This window comes from Rhynchophorus ferrugineus, unplaced genomic scaffold (assembly GCF_030347505.1).
Source record: "Rhynchophorus ferrugineus isolate W39M unplaced genomic scaffold, kcgeb_rfMv2 rfM3, whole genome shotgun sequence".
Taxonomy (NCBI): domain Eukaryota; kingdom Metazoa; phylum Arthropoda; class Insecta; order Coleoptera; family Curculionidae; genus Rhynchophorus; species Rhynchophorus ferrugineus.
In genome coordinates this window covers 29219446-29234589 of record NW_027472582.1, presented here as the reverse complement: position 1 = coordinate 29234589, position 15144 = coordinate 29219446, and the positions used below count along the sequence as shown (strand labels likewise).

At 30.6% G+C, this 15144-nt stretch overlaps 1 protein-coding gene across 4 annotated transcripts in view; it reads right to left on the bottom strand.

The window, feature by feature from the left end:
- Glut4EF (Glucose transporter 4 enhancer factor) overlaps positions 1 to 15144 on the bottom strand; it is a 162476-nt gene that overhangs the window by 42510 nt on the left and 104822 nt on the right. The gene's annotated exons all lie outside the window — the stretch shown is intronic.

Here is a 15144-nt window from a genome sequence, read left to right as displayed (position 1 = left end):
GACTGGCGAGTAACTAACTTTAGAAATCATCCCAGAAGACATCCGGTCTTACCCAGCCTGGTTATTGGCGTGACTGGGATCATTTTCCTTGTCGGATTTTACACTCTTGCCTAGAACAATCACAAATTTTAAACAATCACAAACATAAATTTACAACCATGCTCCATCAGGATTCGAACCCGCGGTTATCGCAACAGTAGGAGGACGGTCCTATCGCATTTACCACTGTGCCACCAAGCCAGCGTACATATATATATATTTTTTTTTTCACAAGACAGAATATTTTTCGGTCAAATTATTCAATCAATTAATCGGTAACCTGTAACAGCTTCTATCCAAATAATAATAAGTTTATTATTACTATTTTATAATTAGAACATTCAATAACTTTTCTATGGAGTTCAGGATGACCTTTATATTTTACAAGAGCTATTCTATGTACTTCATGATGATTCTATAGGGCATATCCTCAAACAGCTTATGTACATTCAGATTTTAGATCAGCTTATTTAATTGTTTATAATATATGCATTACTATTTAGATTTAAGAGTTTTTTTTTAAAAACGTCATTATGTCAATGTTTTGTCACCTGTCTTCTATGTCATTCTCTTCATATTATGAGATTTAAATTCTAAAAACTTTTCCATAACATAACATAAAAAGCCTTACGAACAGTTCGACAATAGCGAAAATAACAAAGAAATAATTAACCAATTTGGTGCAGGAGTGCTGACGTAATGGGCGTACATAGACTTTGAAGATTCATTTTTATGTATATAGATTAAGAATTATTGAATAAAGCATCTTCAATATCTTCATTAAAAAATTTATCGAAAAATCACCCATACAAAGATTTGATTATATATAATAGTTTATAGAATTTACTATGGCATCCTTGTATTGAACTAAACTAAGTAATTAGTACGTGTTTAAATGCTTTATAGATATTTTTAATTCAGAATAAGCCTGATCGTCTAGTAACCCAAGTACGGTATTAACGTTATCGTTAACCTTGGTATCTAATAAAAAAATCACAAGATAATTACGGTTATCTCTAGGCCACTATCATAAAGCACATTTTCTAAAAATAATTGATAATACACTATACGTATATTATTTTATATAATTAATTAATTTTATATATATATTAAATAATAGTATAAATGAGTGTGATAAAATTTTGGAAGATTTTTATGGATTGAAAACAATATTCGTCATCGATTTATTTTAAGAAAAAATATTCTGCCAACGTGCTTTCAAGGTTGGGGGGCTTGTAACGTTAAAAACTATCATCAATTTTACAACACGGTAACGATATGGAGGAAACTAAAATAGATTACATCACTGTAAACTTGCGCTCTGACTAGTTCACTCGAAAATAAACAAAATGAAATTAAATCGACCTTGCAAGCATCCACGTGCCAATGTTAAAAGGAGATCCAATAAATAGTTGTAGTCACTGGTTGCGCTAAGTAGTTTTTTACTGCAAACAAAAAGGAAGTGTGGTTGATCTGGTAAATTAGTTTGCAAATTTGTTGGAAATGTTACTTATAATTATTCTCGTAACAATTTCAAATTTCGATAGGAAGTTTTTTAAAACATTATCTTCCTCATTTCCCATTTAATTTAACGATTATCTATCGATTATCTATCAAGTTCATCAAAAATTTATTTATATTTATAAATAAAGAAACACTAGTCAATGCAGGCGTTATTTGTTCATTTCAGGATTCAGTTAGGTTTTCAAGGAAACAAATATATCATGTCCATAATTAAAAAATATCGATAAAACTTACCGTTGCGTTTTTGACAGTATTGAACGACTTTCACCTGTTTCTATAACTAAAAGCCATTTTCGCATCTATTTTCAAAAGTTTTTTCAGCTTGACCTTTATAATCAACAATCACTTAATAACCGTTCGTAATTAAGCTTAAAATTTTATTTACTTATGCTGTATTGGTAAAACAGACAACATACAGTATCTCATATATAGGTGTTTGCATGTATTTTGATTAGTGATATCTATATGTGAAAATACGAAGTGTCAATGTAAACAACTATTAAACAAACTCTTAAATTTGATAGTTTTGATATTTCTTTAAAAAAATAAAAGTTTAGTAGATCATAGGATGCTCATAAGAATTTTATTACATTTTAGTGTTTGATTTGAAAAAATCTGATGCCGAAATCTATCAACCGCTTTTAGAAGCCTATGATGATGCTTCTGGCTTATACTTCAATGTCTGACTTTGCTTTCAACGATTTAAAAGTGGTTATTTTGGTATCAATATTAAAGAACGGCCGGGAAAAACAAAAAAAACTGTTCCAAATTAACAAATCGTTAAGACATACTGGACGAAAATACAGCTCATACTTTAAAGAACTGAAGGCTGAAAACTTTCAGACATTAACGTGCGAACCATTTAGGCAAAAAAGAGTATTCTGCAGCGTATTGGGAAATATTCATGACCATAAAGTCTTTCAGTGCATATGGTGGGATAACTGCTAGTGAGAGTATTCACCGGCTTCAATTAAACAATTTGAACGACATATTGTTACAAAATTGAACAGCAATAGCGAGTAAAAGACAATATCATCTTCTTGCATGACAATACTCGGCCAAACGTTACAACAGTTCTAACTCGAATGGTAAATCCTAGCGCCCCTTTATATTCAAATACATTTTTCAGCTGCGATGGAACATGGCTTGACTGTCACACGGTTTCGAAATGCAGATGAAGTACGAAAATGGATTGACGATTGTATCATTGCCAAACTAATATCGTTCTTTTGACATCGTGTCAAGATGTTACAAGACAGATCAGAAAAAGATGTAACAACACTAATCTAAAAATCCCAAGAATTTTTAAATAAAGATTTATGCCTATTTGTTACAGCATTTCAAATGTTTATTAGTTTTATTTTCTGAAATGGTTTGGTTAGAACTCTTCCAACAGACTCGTAACGCCTCAATGAACTGATACAGTGAAGAACTAATACTTTGTGAAAACTATAACACATTACGTGATGAGAAATATAACAGTAATTATTTGTCTAATATCAGACAACATCCGGAGCTTGCACTTATGGTTTAGATTGTTTTAAAATAAAAATATTTAATTCTTGAAAATTAAATTTAATGTAATCACATTTTCCAATTTTCCGATAATTAGATAGAGTGGAAAGTTTCTTAACGAATAACTCTACGGTTTTTTAATATTTTAGTTCAGAACTATGTTAGGATTAAAATAAGTTCGGCATTATCTATATATTAACTATTAAAAATGCATTTACACAAGACAAACATCCATTTATATATTTATGACATTGATAAAAATAAGATCTTTATAACACCATACCATAAAAAACAACCAACATGTAATAAAGCAAACAAAAGATTAATTTCGTTTAATATAAAAGTATAATGCGAAATTGGACGTAATGGATGTATATAAACATATAATACTATTTAAACTATAATAGACTACGATGATCTACAAATTCTGAGAACTATTAAAAATGCACTATGGTCACCTAGACACAAAATTAAAATCGTATGCGATGTCCTGCGTTGGGGTTACGAAGTTCGGTGACACCATGTTTTCATACGGACCTGAATAATGTAAATTGGACAGAGAAGTTTCGAATCGGTGAATAAATTGAAGAAATAAATGATGGGAGTGTTATCGTCGATGAATCGATTTTAATATTGTCGTAATGTCCAAACTTTAATTGCAAAATGCTTATTTATATAGACTCCAACCCATATGCACACCTAAATGAAGGTGGAGTATAAAATTGCCAATAACAGTGCCTCATTAATGTAAACAACTTAATTTTCATGATTGACTCTGGATTGTTTGACAATTTACATTTTTAAAATATCTCAAATTCGAATAATTTTGCTTATATTATATTATATTATGTGTTATAGTATCTTAATAGACCATATAAAATTCAAAATAACACACAGATGGCGCTACCAGAATTAAATCCATATGTATTTTAGTTAGCCCTAACCCTCAAAAGATGCGCGTATAAACAACAGCTGTTGGATCATTAGTTTGTGAATTATAGTATTTTGAGTGAAGCAGCTTTTGTTGTTGTGATAAAATGGATAAAAAGGAATTTCGCGTGTTGATAAAATATTGATTTTTGAATGGAAAACTTGGCTTAATGCCGAGTTTTCGGTCACTGCCCCAGAAAATTCAACCATCAAGGATTGATATGCTAAGTTTAGACGTGGTGAAATGAGCACCGAAGACGGTGGACGCAGTGGGTGCCCAAAAGAGGTTGTTACCGACGAAAAAATTTAAAAAATCCACAAAATGATTTTGAATTGAATGAAATAGCAGACACTAAATATATCAACTGAACGTGTACATCATATCATTCACGAATATTTAGGTATGAGAAAGCTCTGTGCAAAATGAGTGCCGCACGAGCTCACTTTTGACCAAAAACAACGACGAGTTGATGATTCCGAGTAGTGTTTGAAGGTGATCAAGCGTAATAAACCCCAGTTTTTGCGTCGATATGTGACACGATTAAACCGCTCCAAAGCGTGGGAAAACGCAACAATCGGCTGGCAAGGTTGTGGCGTCTGTATTTTAGGATGCGCATGGAATAATTTTCATTGACTACCTTGAAAAGGAAGGGCCATCAACAGCGACTATTACATAGCGTTATTGGACGGTTGGAAGGATGGAATCGCCGAGAAACGGCCGCATTTGAAGAAAAAGAAAGTGTTGCTTCACCAAGACAATGCATCATGTCACAAGTCAGTGAAAACAATGCCAAAAATCCATCCATCCACCGTATTCTCGAGATTTCAAAAGAATGCTCACTGGAAAGAAATGTCCGTCGACTGAAGAGGTAATCGCCGAAACTGTGGCTTATTTTGAAACAAAGGACAAATCGTACTACTAAAATAGTATCGAAAAGTTGGAGGGTCGCTATAATCAGTGTATCATCCTTGAAGGGAATTATGTTGAATAAAAAATAAATTGCAAATTCAAAAAAAAAAATAATTTTGCAAAAAAAATGTGTTTTATTATGGTAGACCGGGGACTTTTCAATTGACCTGTTATAAATTAATTATTACTCGAATTTTATAATTAAGTAGTTTTATTGTAGGCCAATCACCTTGGTTCAGATCTGTAGAAAGGATATTTATATTATTTCGCCTTATTTTATTTTTTATTAATTACATATTACATTAGGTATGTTTAGTACAATCTTAATTTACAACTATTGTTCAGTTCAGTATTTCCCAAATTAAATAAAATTAGACTACTTAAGTTAGTTAAGATTAAACACTTATACACTATAGTAATTCATTTGGCTTGGTTGGGTTCAATCTTCTGATTTCCTGCGTGTTGTCGAGTAGCTGTATTGCTTCTACATTGCTGTGATTTAGTAACTTAACTTTATTGTGATAAACTTCGAGGTCATTGTGTAGTCCGTCGTTGGTTACGTAGCGATAAGCACTGGTATTATTTGATTAATTAATTTTGTTTTAGCATTGTTGGATTATAGGTTAGTGGATGTTTTAGTGCAACTCCATAAGTATCAACTCTCCAACTCCATATCTCGTAAGTCCAAACAGGTGCTATAACAGATTGATAAAGCAATCTCTTTGATTATGATACCTTTCTCTTCTGCTTTTTGTTTAACGTGATGTTTTTAGACTATTGGCAAAAACTTTTGAATATATTAAACGAAACTAACCTTTTGTCTTTTATAGTTGTGATATTATTTTAATTTTATATTCAACTTGGTTCAGTGTGCCTCAAATAATGTGATAATTCCCGGTGTCTCCAATCATAAAATTAGGCATTAGTATGATAATTGGTTAATTTATATATTTAAAGCATGGTTTCATTGTTCATTAACAATGCCTGTACTGTGTGCTGACGTTCGAATCTTTCCTAAAGAGCCTGTGTTGGATAAGCTTTCATGATAATTTTATAATAAGCCTGACCGCAAGTAATAAATGTTTATATAACATTGCTACTTATTCTGTCATATATGTTTCATCATGATACAGTAAAATATTTATTTATATTCCCTATTCTGTTAAAATAAAGTACGATTTAGACGATGCCCATCTCTGGAAAATGTAAAGCAGTACATTCAGTATATGTCGGTACCTGTTGAAGCTCCTGATCCTTCTAAAACTTTGTGGTATTACAACGTTTTTGCCTTTCCATAACTTCAAGAACAAAAAAAGACAAAATACAAATGAATTTATTCCCAGATAAAATCCAGTCAATGACAATTTTTTAATAATATATTTACCAATTATATAACTTAGTTTTGTAAAGTCGATTGAATACAAAATTACTTAAAAAATTAATGAATGCTAATTTTAATAAAATACTTAATTATATACTGTGTACTAAAATACTAATTAATAATACCATTTCTTAATCGTGTTATCGTATAAAATAATTCTCTTGCCAAAGGATGTCGACATAGAGAAAGCAATACAATTATAAAAAATCTATTCATAATGTGTATATTCAAACATGAAACCCTGACTGATAGCTGAGCAACAATATATTTATATACAAAAGTGACTCGATTAATAGTATAAGATAAGATAATATTTAAACATATACATTTTAATAACCTGGCAACTACATATATTTTGTTTGATATTTGTAGAATGTAATACCAGAATGACTTTTTCAAAATAAATTATGTTATTTAATTTTCTGCAATTGTAACGTTTTGTTTTCCGATTGTGCTTCTGTAAAAGTTTTATTGCACATTATACTACCAAAACAATCAGGTTTATACGATTAAACATCACTGTTAATCGAGAAATCGACTGGAAAAAGAGAATATCGACTGTTCGTTGTCAGTGCGACGAATGAAGGAATCGGCCGCATGAAAATTCGCAATTTTGACCTCGCTCAATAAAAAGCTGATTGGCGGACTCCGAAATTCGCGAACGTTGAACTTCAACGGCAAACGAAAAGTGCGATAAACTCCGAAACTGTACATCTTCAACCTTGAAATGGCGGACTTTTTTAAAATGATTTAAGGTTAACGTTTTGTTTTTGTTCTTTGGTTCTCCATTTATGGTGGAATATTTACATATTTTAATCCAGTTTTTTAATTTTTTATTCGTAGAATGAATTAATAGTGTTAATTAAAGGCCGAGTTATAAACTCCCCTATGATTTTTAAATAATAAAATTCATTTGTTTTATATATTTTAAAGTCTGTTTAACGTGTGTTCTGAATCACGGTCCTGGGTATTAAGCCTATCGATTAACCAGTGGCCGACTTAGAAACCATCCATCTTAGAACCATCTTACGAACCATCTTAGAAGACATCCGGTCTTACCCACCCTGATTACTAACCTGATTGGGATGGGTATTCCTTGTCGGATTTTCCACTGTTGCGTATACAAATATTTACAATTACAATCACAAACATAAAGTACATCCATGCCCCAGCACGATTCTAACACGCGACTATCGCAACAGTTAAGAGGACTGTCCTGTCACCCTGACTACTGCGCCAACCAAGCCAATAAAAAATTCAAATTTAATAAAAAATAAAAGTGTATGTAGGTACTTTAACTGGCTTCTTAATACAATGTGCAAATATTTTTAATAAATAAATATGATAAAAAGTAATTATTTTAAATTTTATCATAACTCTACATAGAAAACTCCAAGTAAAAACTGTGGAAATAAATCAGGAGAAATGGTAAGAGACATGACGAGAGGTTTCATGGGGATCCAAATATTCAAGTTCTTCATATTTTAGGACACTGAACCCCTGGCAATGGGCTAAGAGAACCAAATATCTTATACTTATTGCACAAGTTAGGGGTGTTGGCCACCGAAAAAATATCGATATATCGGAGAATAAAAATATCGATATTTTACAAAAAAATTTATCGATATTTTTAAGAAACAATAAAAATAGTGAAATATTAGCCTAAAAATATATTTTTTTTACATATTTTAAATGATGGACCTTTTAGTATCATAATTCACCAAACCTTTAAAATTGATACTTAATTTAAAGGTTTTAAAGGGGAATGTATCGAAAAATATCGATATATCGATATTTTTTCTACATCCTTAGCGCAACTAGTCTTAGAGGTCACTGATATCCAATTAGCTTAAGATTAACTAATTTTAATATTAATACATTATTTTTTAAAGAAAAACTAATATACTCTTGGTTTCATTAAAAATGTTTTGTTTTCTTATATAATACTGTCAAAAACCATAAAAATATGTTAATACAGAAGTCAATTTCATGTCAGAGAAAGCATACAAAGGAGTTTTAAAACCTATTGATACTTTAACAAATATTTATAGGAAATAAATGTCTACAGAAGAATAACACCAATATACTAAGTGAAAAGGTAAATAAAGCCAAACGATAAGCAAATATATCTTAGAAAAATGCGTGTTTAAATATTGTTTTACATTAGGACTCCTGAGCTCCATAACTCATACGAGAAATAGAAATTTTGGCCATTTTTAACTAATTAGAAAAATACTAAATGATAATTAACTGTACGCAATAAATAATAAAAACCCGTTTATTATGGTGAAGTATTTATTCACTATTAAAAGCTCCGTTAAAATCGTACGAAATAAATATTTTATACGTTCGTAGTAAACAAATACGAGTTTCTGTCGATTTATCAAGTGACGTATTCCATTCTTACTAGAATTCACTACTGAAAACCAACTTGAGTCTCAAATATAGAATCGGACGTTATATAAATTCAATATTTTGACTGGCTTATTAAAAAAATATCATTGGCGGGCCACATCGTAGAATTTTTAGTCATCCAAAAATCGTTTTCGGTCGGCTTTAGTTGCGTCACCAGCCAACTATTTTGCGTTTGGATTCGAAAAGTCCCCGCAATATTCGAACGAGGTGTATAAACACAGCGACGAATATTATTTGTTGATTGCGTGGGTGGGGTGGGTTTTAAAAATATCGTCAGCCTTTTTCTCTCACCTATTTCGCAAAAGAGGTTTTATGATTTTGTTAAAATTATTGCTTAAAATATACGTATACCAGCTTGATTAATAATTTCGAAGAGCACTATTTATTAATTAACAATACAACGAAAAATTCATTTTATTTAGGACAAATTCAGCCATTTTATTATTTCTTTTTACAACGACTATTCTTCTCTTTGGGTATAAAATACGCGTCATTATTGTATGCATGAATTATATTTTTCTTGGTTTAGAAGTAAGATTTAATGCTCACTTATTAAGTGAGGTTAAGTTAACAGCTAGAAAAAAAAGTAAAGTAGTAGCTAGTTATGGAGAATCTCAACCATACTTCATAAACTTCGGTTGTTTCTAAAGTTGAATCCAACGTACTACAGCAGCCATTTTGGATTTGGCCTTGGCGTTGGTAGGAGGTCTGTTTTGTAAGGTTACGAATTGTTTATAGCATTTTTCTTCTTGTACTGTTCACATTTTGAATATAAATGAGGCAGTAATAGATATATTCATAAGAGTGTATCAAAGAGCGAGATGTGAATTTTATTAAAACCAGATTAAAATGATAAAATTCAAATGGATGCTATATTGGATGAGCTAATCTAAGTAGTGGCGATTTGAGAAGGCTAGATTTATTGGCTCTTAAAAATTTATATAATATTCAGCAAACAAAGCAACTGAATTCGATAGGTACAAAACATATGTGTTGTGTAACATAACATAAATAAGAAGTTATCGTTTCATGTTATGATTTTCATTATATAAAGAAGTATTAGTTCCCGTAGAATATTATTTTAGAGGGATTATTAAATTGGACAATCGTTAGAATAAACGTATTGCAGTTGAAGAAAAGGAATTATAGTGAAAAGTAATTTTTAGTACCATAAACCCGCTTTTTCATTTCAGTTGCATATTCTTGCAACATATTAAACTGGTCTGGTATCTGCTATTGTGACACATATTTTAATAAAACATGTATATTACATACAATATTTACGAGTGGGAATTAAATATAAACGGTAATTTTGTAAAATAAATGTATTGATCAATGGTATATACAAACTAAACATTTAAATTTTTTCAATGTAGTCACCTCCGTGCATAACCAGTGATACTTGGCTCGAGAGTTTCCCAGTGCATTTCTTCCAATTTATCTCCTGTCAAAACTGCGGTGTGTGACCTGGCGTACATATACACTTGATTCTGAAGCAGTTTAGCATCACCAAACTGTGCCTTCAAACGAGTGAAAATTTGCGATGGTTTAACGCCGTCATTGGTTAAAAGCTTCATGATGATGCGTTGTGCAACAGAAGAAGGTACCTCGAAAGTAGGATTGACATGCTAATTTCCCCTCGTATTATTGTACAATTATTTCAATATTTTGTTGCGATATTGTCAATATACAATACTTTATTATGTAGCTCTTAACTTTCTTCGAAAACATCGATATCTTTTGCAAGGCAAGTCCAGAAGAGTTTAACCTAATACAATAAATATTTAAAAATTGGCAAAGCAGCCATTGGTAATTGGCAATTGGCAGTGATTAAGGCAACAGGACTGTTTTCCTACTACTGCGATAATTCGAATATCGATAAGTTCGAATCCTGCAAGACGTACATTTTAGTTTTGTGATAGTAATTGTGAATGTCTTTAGGTGACAGTGTAAAATTTAACACGGAATAACCATCTCAGTTACTCCAGTACTTCTGATATGGTCACTGGTCAGTCGGTAGACTTCATTCCCAGAGCCGAGGTTCAGAACTCACATTAAGCAGTAGCTACAGTCCACATAAACCATGGTTGGGAAAAAAGAGACTTTAAAATATTATCAAAACATTTTTTTCTGAAAAGATTTAAAACAAATATTTCGAAATAATAATTTTTTTGAAAACGGCTAAACTTGTTTTACTACTAATAAAGTTTTGAAATAATTATAACATGAAAAATAGATAATTGATACAGTTCAAAAGTAAAAGTAATTTAACTTGAGCGAGAGAATGAAGTTTATGAATGAATCTCATAAAATATATAGTATTCATATTATTTTATTTAAACAATTGCAATTATTCAAGAAATTGGCATCGTTAATTACATAAAATTCCTTCTTCTGAAGAACTATTTTAAATATTTTATTGTTTCTATTCGTTTCTATTTCATATTCTAGTAATGGTTAGACTAAACCGTTGTATATTTATGAGGAGTGATTTTTTATATTATGTTCATTTAAAAAAAATATATTTAACAGTATACAAGATCTAACTGAGAGTTTGACATTAATACTGTATTATTCAAATAGCTTTTGATTGTACTCTCTGTATGATTTGTTGGTATATTCCCTTTGTTCTAGATCATAGGTCTAAATAGACCTAATGATGGTGTTGTTGTTTTCCAAAGAGCTGGTAAATATTATTATGTTTTAAATTCAATGAACGCAGTTCGGTATAATATTTACTTCTGATGTAATGGTATTAATTAACACAATGATTGATATCTCTTTATACACTTCTATGATTTTTAAATATTGTTGTGCTATTACAAACTATTTACTTGTTAAACCAGATCGAGGGATACTACAATATTTTGTTGAAATAAATAAGAATAAAAACCAAAGCAGCCAAACCTGACATGTACACATCGTTAAATTAATTATATTGATTGTTTAATTGCCAGAACAAGTTAATGCCTTTCAATGTAGCACATACATTCGTGAAATTAAGGTTCATCTTAACCCTACTAAAATCTAGTATATACGTTACAAAAATTTCCACGAAACAAACACAAATCAAGAGAATCGGCTCTGTTGTCACAGCGGTTAAACGTGAATTGTATTACTGCGTATCTAGACGCGTCACTTAATTATAAAAGGTTACAATAGGTTACACTGGCTTTACGGTCAGCGTTTCGACTTACGGCCAAAAACAAAAATTGGCCGACCTCGCCGAGCTAAACGGTTCGTTCGTCTGTTCGTTGACGTCACAATGTCGACTTTTCGTTATCGTTGATAACAAAAAAACTACAACGTTGCAACGATTTTAACATGTGTAAGTGTGTTCTTTTCTTAATTTAAATGTTGATATTTACGCGACCTCACGATTATATAACTCAGTACGACTGTACAATAAATATATTTAGAGCGTCCAATCGCTACTTTGAGTTCCATTAAGCAGTTTTTTTAATGTATGTTCAACGTTTTAGCTAGAACTTTTTTATTTATGACCTAATAATATTATGTTTTATTTAAATTAACATTAACATTAGCAAATATTTATTTATATATAGCATATAAAATGTATCCACTGTCTTTGTAATTTACTTTCTTAAAACACACACACTTTAAAAGTATATTTTCACTCAAGTTATCTTTGTTCGTACGTATCAGTAATTAAGCATTAGGTAATAAGCAATGATCATAAAGGCCGGCCGGCGTTTACTAGAAACACGATCACAGTACATAATCCTGCTGTTTGCCGGTTCTGAGCCAATCAGCTGTAGATCCACCGGATGACCTTCAACGGTCGCAAATTACGGAACGTATTGTGTTACGTACTATACAATTTAGCGAGATAGAAACAATGAGATAGAAATCCAGTGACATATTATCTAATATGCTATAGAGAGTACTAATGGCCTGAAAATGATCGCCTTCAGGGCAATTTATTTTAATAATTTTGATGGGGAAAAAAACAGTAATTCTACGAACTAAAAGGTAGTATTATACCATATCGCTACATTCTAATTTATAGTAATCGAATTTCAAAGAACCCTGTTCAAAAAATTGTTGATGGCCATTAAAACGAGTTAGTCCAGATATCAAGAACCATAAAAAATATTTAGGAATAACCGTGAGCTAGTTGTCATGGTTAAATATTGTTATTTGACACCATGAACTTATATTAAAACCTGTAAACTGGTTTAGAGCAAAAACAGCAAAAGCAGTAAAAGAGTCGAAAAAATCAACCTAAATCTTGAAACTGAATGAAACTTCTTATATACGACTTACCTACTGTTAAGCTGCAGTAAATATATTTCCAGCCTAAAGAAAACTTGACAAAACAGTGAAACTACAAAAATGAAACTTTATATCACGATTATGAACAATTTTTAATACTTTCATATAAAAGAAATTTAACAACAATTTTTACACTATATGGCATAGATCGAAATGTTTGCTAAATATAAAGGCAAATAACAATAAAATAATAGTGTAGTAATCAAACTGATCACTGGTGCAATTTAGTTGGGTAAATAGTGTCAAATTTCTCATTGTTTCCTATAAACAATTATGTAATAAACAATTATGTATATATGAGTTACTAAAATGATATTTGAATGTTCTAGATATGGCAGTCAACTGTGTTAAAATCTATACAGTTCAGCATTAATATCAATACATAAACCATATATTTCTGAAAAACCGTTTTTAATAACTATGATTTTTTTAAAAATTATCCAATGACCGATAAAGAAGACCAAGTTATTATAAACGACATATTTCGATTATATAAATTATAATATGGCCTATATACTGATGCGTTGTTTAATGTTAATGTAAAAACGTGATAAGAATCTTGCTGGGGCATGGTCGTAAAATTTATGTTTGTGATTGTTTAAAATTTGTGAATGTTCTAGGCAAGAGTGTATAATCCGACAAGGAAAATGATACCAGTCATGCCAGTAACCAGGCTGGGTAAGACCGGATGTCTTCTGGGATGATTTCTAAAGTTGGTCACTCGCCAGTCGGTAGGCTTAATGCTGAGGATCGTGGTTCGGAGCCCACGTTAAACTTTAGACCCAGTCCAGATAAACCCACAGTTGGTAAAAGGAGACTTTAAAACATATATATATATATATATATATATATATATATATATATATATATATATATATATATATATATATAAACGTAATAAAATGTAAAAAATACAAGAGAATAGCAATTACCATAGCCACTGTATTTTTTTAAATTTTATGTAATTATGATTGCCATAAACACACAAACAAAATTTTGTTTACATTGCTATTATTACAGACTAACAAGCATAATAATCTCGTTGAGGTTTATACATATATTTTATTTAATATATCAAAACATGTTTCTGGAAAAAATAATGTTGGCAATGGGAATTAATTTTTCAAATGAAAAAACAGGAATACCGTTAAGATTTTAAATATCATGAAATACGTTTTTTATCGTAATATAAGCCAGTAGTTGGAGTTGTTAATTAGTATCATTTATATATCGAAATAAAAATTGAAATATCTTAATACTTGTAATACCAAATAAGATAAAGTTTAATAAACTAAATTTTTCCTAGAAGTGCCTAGGGTACAACAGTTTTTCATAACCTGTAACTTTAAACGTTCATATTTGTTAACTGATGATTAGTTTTAAAATACCAGTTATATTTTTATGTTAAGAAAAACTACCGATCGCACTACATGACCCTGTCCTCAAAAGTCCTCGATTTTGATGGTGAAATTATATAATTAACATTTTAAATAATTTTCTCATTTACTGTACAGGCCAAATCATGTTACTGACGATTAACTGTTCAAATAGGCTTCAAAGAATAGATATTTTACAGAGATAAAAAAGGTAAAGTAGAAAAAAAATTAGGATAAACTATTGCTCTAAATAAATTGATGTTTAATTAAAAATGGCTTATATATGAGAATGCAGAGTTTTATATAGATATTTTTTAAATATATCACTTGTATAAAATATATCAAATGTGCTACTGTTATCTGAAAATATCTATTCTGTTATGTAGGAATCTCATCATGTAGGATTGACCACCAAGATCCATCCAAAAGTTCTTTAAGATGATACAAATTTTAAGAGCCTTGATCAGGTTATACATTTTCTACGTAATTACTAGTTATGGTAAAATGACTCAGAATAACTAACATTGAATATAGGCCGTCGAAACGTTGACAATAAGCCGGCAAATTACACTTTGCCAATAATTCATCATTCATCACAAACAGTCACTACTCTTACGCCTACGTCTAACCTTGCGCATCGGTATTCGGTTTAGTGCTGGAGTTTTAAAGGTTAAATCGTTAAAAATACATTTCTAACTAAATTTAAAATATTTGGAGCACTGGTGGAGCGTATTTAATGTAAATATACGGTGTCCTTA